The sequence below is a fragment of the Lactuca saligna genome, chromosome 6, assembly GCF_052625555.1.
Source record: "Lactuca saligna cultivar CGN05327 chromosome 6, ASM5262555v1, whole genome shotgun sequence".
Lineage (NCBI taxonomy): Eukaryota > Viridiplantae > Streptophyta > Magnoliopsida > Asterales > Asteraceae > Lactuca > Lactuca saligna.
Genome location: NC_136422.1, coordinates 91,023,537 through 91,029,910, shown reverse-complemented (window position 1 = coordinate 91,029,910; position 6,374 = coordinate 91,023,537).

Genomic DNA, 6,374 nt, shown 5'->3' with positions numbered 1-6,374 from the left:
GGCTTTCCTGGGTCACACTTACATATCTAAAAAGAGTAATAAACTGGATAACATTACATCTTTTACAATTGGTAACATACAATAAGGAAAGTATGGGACTTTCCTGGTAATACATGACAAGTAAACAGAACAGCTTAACAAGTCGGATAACCAACTATACATTTCACATGAGTAGACATGTTTTCAGTGTACAAACTTACTACATCTTACATTTGTGAAACTACAATCAACTTTAAGAAAATATGGGATTTTATTGGTATACATAGCATTTTAGAAACAGAAAGGAAACTTGAAACATTTTCACAAACAAAAACCGCTTATGAACTCACCAGCTTTATGATGATTTTCAAATCGCTTGTGTTCTCAGGTCAGCGTTAGAACAGATACCCGAAGATCCTTTTTGCTTGAAGACGGTGTACATGAAGATCCGTTTCATTTTGTTTATATATACTATGTATTACAACTGTACAAACTTTACTTTTGAAACAACTGTAAAACTTTATTATGTAATGTAATGGTTGTTTTACTTTACTTACCATGTGCATTGGATTTGATACTCAACGTGGAGTCAACCCCGGAAATGTTTCCGCCTTCGGTTTTCGGGGTGTGACAGATTGGTATCAGAGCCCTTGTTTATAGTGAATGAAGTATACCAAACCTTACATGGTATAAAACTATAAACACTGAAAGGGCCTTAGTGCTCTGAATTAAAAGTATCTTCAAACTACAAGTATTTTCAAAAGTATACAAGTATACCGAACCGTCGTCATCCGTAACCACAAATAGAACAGAACATAAGTAATTGGGTGTTGTGCACTATGGTTAAACGTGGGCAGTTATGTAGTCGTGGCTAGGGTCAATATAGCCTGGCCAACTATATTCATTCGAGACACGGCCGACATGTGCTTGGGAGTGACTGTGGTATGCGGCATGCCTAAAACTTACCCTAATATTCCAAACATTGAATCATGGTCGTAAACAATTCATGAAATACTATGGGAGTATTTCTCAATCCCGATAAATTATCTTAGCGATAAATTATCTGTTTCGATAACTCTTGCCTGCTTTATCGCTTATTCGGATCATATGACTGCCATATCTATCGATTCAATGTAGAGGACTTACCATCCTCTCTTTCTTGATCTTATTAGATCAAGATGCCTCCCCGAAAGAGACCCAGCTCAAAGAACAACAACAATCCTTCTTCGCCGCCACCTCCTTCCCAATTTGACCTAGCGTCACTCCAGACGGTCATGACAGCTGCAATGGTTGCAGCTATGTCACAAATGAACCCTAGTGGTTAAGGAGGTGGTCCTCAATCTCAAAACCCCGAAGTTAGCCAGGGACACCAAAGAGGGGGTTCCTATAAGGATTTCATGAACGCGAAACCAACATCCTTCAATGGCGCTGGAGGTGTCATTTCCTTATCCCGATGGTTCGAGAAAATCGAGTCCATCTTCGAAATATGTGCTTGTGCGGAGTCCGATAAAGTTAAATTCGCGGCTTGTACCTTTGTTGATAAAGCCTTGACTTGGTGGAATGGCCGAGTCAAATCTCTGACCTTACCAATAGCCAATGCCATGGGTTGGGAATCTATGAAAGAACTTCTTATTGCTGAGTACTGCCCCCGTGGTGAAATGCAGAAACTAGAGCACGAGCTCTGGAACTTGAAGATGAAAGGTTCCGACATTGCTGCATACACTTCCCGATTCGATGATCTCGCACTTCTCTGCCCGGGATTAGTCACTCCTGAGAACAAAAAGATCGAAAGGTTCGTTTGGGGGTTATCCCAACCGACAAAGAGTCATGTTTTGGCTGTTCGTCCGGATACCTATGATAGTGCCAAGACTTTAGCTCAAACTCTGATCGATCACAGCGATGACGTTAAGGAAATCACTACCACTTCTGAGCCGACTCAAAGGAGTGGCGAAAAGAGAAAATTTTGGAAGAAGAAGAAGGGTCAATCTTCTCAAGGATCTTCCAAGAAACAGCAGACAGGACCAGTACATGCTGCTACTACCCCTGTTGCTGCTGCTTCTGTCGTGGGATCTACAGCTCCAACTCCTACCAGTAAATATGCTGGTAATCTTCCTCTCTGTGACAAGTGTAAATACCATCATCATCCTGGTCCCTGCCGAGAACTATCCTGTACCAACTGTGGTAAGAAAGGGCACACAGTTCGATTCTGCAAAACTCCTACCCAATCAGCCAACCAATCATCTGGAGTAGGTGTTAGTCAAGCCTGCTACAACTGTGGAGAGGTTGGACACTTTAAAAGGAACTATCCCAAGAAGTCAACTGCTGATAACACCGGAAGGGTTCTAACCATGGGACGGGAGGAAGCAGTTGCTGATCCCACTGTTGTTTCAGGTACGCTCCTTCTCGACAACTCATATGCTAGTATTCTTTTCGATTCGGGTGCTGAAAGGAGTTTTGTTAGTCATGCATTCAAACATAATCTAAAACCTAATCCTCAACCACTAACTGAAATGTTTACCGTCGAGATGGCTAACGTGAGAAAGAAAGCGCTAATGATGTATTCTTAGGTTGTACACTTACCTTAAATGATCACTCATTCCCTATAGATCTCATGCCAGTTTCCATTAAGAGCTTTGATGTTATCATTGGCATGGATTGGTTGAGTCCCAATCATGCTGACATTCTTTGTTACGAAAAATCCATCCATCTAAATCTTCCTTTGGATCAAACTCTCGTAATCTATGGCGATAAACCCAGTTCCAACCTTCATATCATTTCCTGCATCAAAGCTCGAAAGCTCCTACGAAAGGAGTGCATTGCATTCTTAGCCCATGTGATCAACGAGAAACAAGAAGTTAGAGACCTCGCGAGCATCCCTGAAGTTTGTAACTTTCCTGATGTGTTTCCCGAAGAGCTTCCAGGAAGTCCTCCCAAACGTCAGGTTGAGTTCCGTATTGACCTAATTCCAGGAGCTACCCCCGTAGCAAAGTCTCCGTATCGCTTAGCTCCGGCAGAAATGCAGGAGTTATCCAATCAACTCAATGAGTTGCTCAGTAAAGGATTCATTAGACCGAGTTCCTCACCCTGGGGAGCTTCGATACTGTTTGTCAAGAAGAAAGATGGATCCTTTCAAATGTGTATCGACTACCGCGAACTGAACAAGTTCACCGTTAAGAACCGATATCCTCTTCCATGAATAGACGACCTCTTCGATCAACTCCAGGGAGCCAACTACTTTTCAAAGATAGACCTTCGGTCAGGGTACCATCAGTTACGAGTCCAGGAGAATGATGTTTCCAAAACAGCTTTTAGGACTCGGTATGGACACTACGAGTTCGTACTGATCCCCTTCGGTCTAACCAATGCACCGACTGTGTTCATGGACCTGATAAACTGGGTGTGCCATCCTTTCATAGACAAGTTTGTCATCGTGTTCATTGACGACATCCTCGTCTACTCCCGAAACGAAAAAGACCACAAGCAACACTTGAAGTTAGTGTTGGAGACCCTTAGATCCGAAAAGCTATACGCGAAATTCTCCAAGTGTGAATTCTGGATAAAGAAGGTAACTTTCCTCGGTCACGTAGTAAGCGAAGAAGGTATTAACGTAGATCCTTCCAAGATTAAAGCAATAGAGAATTGGTCGGCACCGAAGACACCCACAGAAATTCGTCAATTCTTGGGTCTCGTCGGCTACTATCGAAGATTCATTCAGAACTTTTCCAAGATCGCCAAACCTTTAACCACTCTAACACAGAAAGGTATACCCTTTTTGATCCATGCATCGATCATGAAAGCCCAAAATGTGATGGATTAGTGATTACTAGTGGGCTAGAAGGTGGTTTGGGCTCAATGGTTGGGTTGTGCATGGTAACCCACAAATTGAATTAAGGTTGCATGAAGACTAGGGCAACATTTTTAAGGCTTCATAAGTGCTAAAAACGTTACTATTTGCTTCATAAAGCCTCCTAGCCGTTTTTGACACTCTTTGGTGGATTAGGGTTACACTTTAATGCTTATAATGACTCCTTAATGCTTCTTATGGCTCCTTAAGCAAGCATAGCCGTTTTTTTTTTCATTCACAAGTCTCATGGACGTTTTTTTTGTGTTCTTTCAAGAGTTACCTTAATTTCTATTTACTAGTTTTAATGAATAATTGGTTGGTTGGCTTGTAACCACCAAATTTGTAATAAAGGCTTCATATAAAGCCAAATTATGCATGGAAAAAGCAATGCACGAATTTTAATCAAAGAACCATTATTTTCACCTTGAATTATTGTTATAATTCTCAAATTATCTTGTTGGGACGTGTTCTTGACTTGATACGAACTCAATCCAATAGGTCTTGGATTGTTTTCATCGGTATACAACTTAATAGGTCTTGAGTTGTTACTATACTAATCTATCTATTTCTTTCCATTCACATATCATTTGTGGTTGCTATTCTCTCTTAATTTACCTAAACACTACCCTACTCACTAAATCAAGCCCATGCACGTATCATAAGTGGTATCAGAGCCTAGTTCCGATTGGGTGTAACTGAGTTCTTGTTCAAGAAAAATTCTTGCTATTTTTTTATTTCAGTTGTTCAGAAGTTATTGTCCAAAAATGTTGCGCAAATTATATGATGAAGAACAAATAGAGGAAGATAAATTTGAAGAAGAGGAGGAAGAAGATTCCGGTCCCATCTACGACACCGATGGAGAAGGGGAATTTTGTGAAAGAATAAATTTCTTGGTTGAAGAGGAATTTATTGAAGAAATTGAAGAAGAAACTAATTTCGTGATCGGAGATGAATTTGTTGAAGCAATTGTGGAAGAAATCAATTTTGTTGATATGGACAAAATTGTTGAAGAAATTGTGATTTTTGTTGAACAACAAATTTCATTCCAAGAGCTTACAACCACGAGAGCAAATGACTATAAGTGTCACAAAAATTCAGGTTCTCATATGTTTTATGAACATAATTTCTTTTCTAAAGATCTTAAAGAAATCCAAATTGGAAGCTTCATTGATCAAGAAGGTTTATTCGTTTTTCATCTTCATTTTCGTTTCAAAGTGTGGGAGATTTTTACACTTTGGAGGCCATGGAATGCTTATATTTTGCATTTTGAAGGCCTTGGTGAGAGGTTTGATTTTACTAATTATGATCTTAATAATGATGTTTTTGTTTTGTCTTCGTTCATTGATCAAAAGGAGAAAAAAGACTTGTGTATTACTTTTGATAAAAAGTTTTGTGCAATTAGAGATGGAGACTTTTCATTCATGGCTCAAAAACAGCAAGACCAATTATTTTTGGATGATGGCAGAATTTTGTACCCTTCAAAAGACATTATGATGATTTCCAAAAAAATATGTGTTCATGGTGGTATCAATCAGTCACCAAAAGAGGCATTGCGTGGCAATTCTTATGCCCATTTTCTATGTTGTCCACAAACAAAACATATTTTCATTAATTCTTCATTCATTGTTCAAAAACACCAAGACCAATGGCGTGAAGTTTGTTGGGAACGAAAGAAGAAGGATGGTATCCATCTTTTTACAAACCATCTTTCTAAGAGAAAATCTGAAGATGCAAGTCCCATGACAGGTTGTTTGAAGAAAGGAGTCTTTGCATGGGGAGAAGAAGCTCAAAAGGCATTTGAGAAACTCAAGGCATTATTGTGTGATGCTCCTATTTTAGCTCTTCCAGATTTTTCTCAGCCATTTGAAGTGGAGTGTGATGCAAGTGGAGTTGGTATTGGGGCTGTTTTGATCCAATCCAAACGTCCTATTGCTTATTTTTCTGAAAAGTTGGGTGGTGCTCGTTTGAATTATTGCACTTATGATAAGGAGTTTTATGCTATTGTTCGTGCTTTAGATCATTGGAGTCATTATTTGCGTGCAAATCATTTTATTTTGCATTCTGATCATGAATCCTTGAAGTACATCAATGGGCAACAAAAGTTGAGCACAAGACATGCAAAGTGGGTGGAGTTCTTGCAATCCTTTCATTTTTCATGCAAATACAAGGATGGCAAAAGCAATGTGGTGGCTGATGCACTCTCGAGGCGTTACTCATTATTGGTGACTTTGGATGTTCGTTTCTTGGGATTTGAAACTCTAAAGGACCATTATCAATATGATATGGACTTTGGAGATATGTTTTTGAAATGTGCAGGTGGTCCTAATGGTGAATTTGTGATTCAAGATGGTTTTCTATTCAAAGGAAATCGCCTTTGTGTCCCAAAACATGCAATACGGGAGTTGTTGATTCGTGAAGCTCATGGCGGTGGTTTGGCTGGTCATTTTGGCATTACCAAAACTTTGCAGGTGCTTAAAGAACATTTCTTTTGGCCGAAGATGTTGGGGAATGTAACCAACATAATGGGCAAGTGTGTTACATGTCATATGGC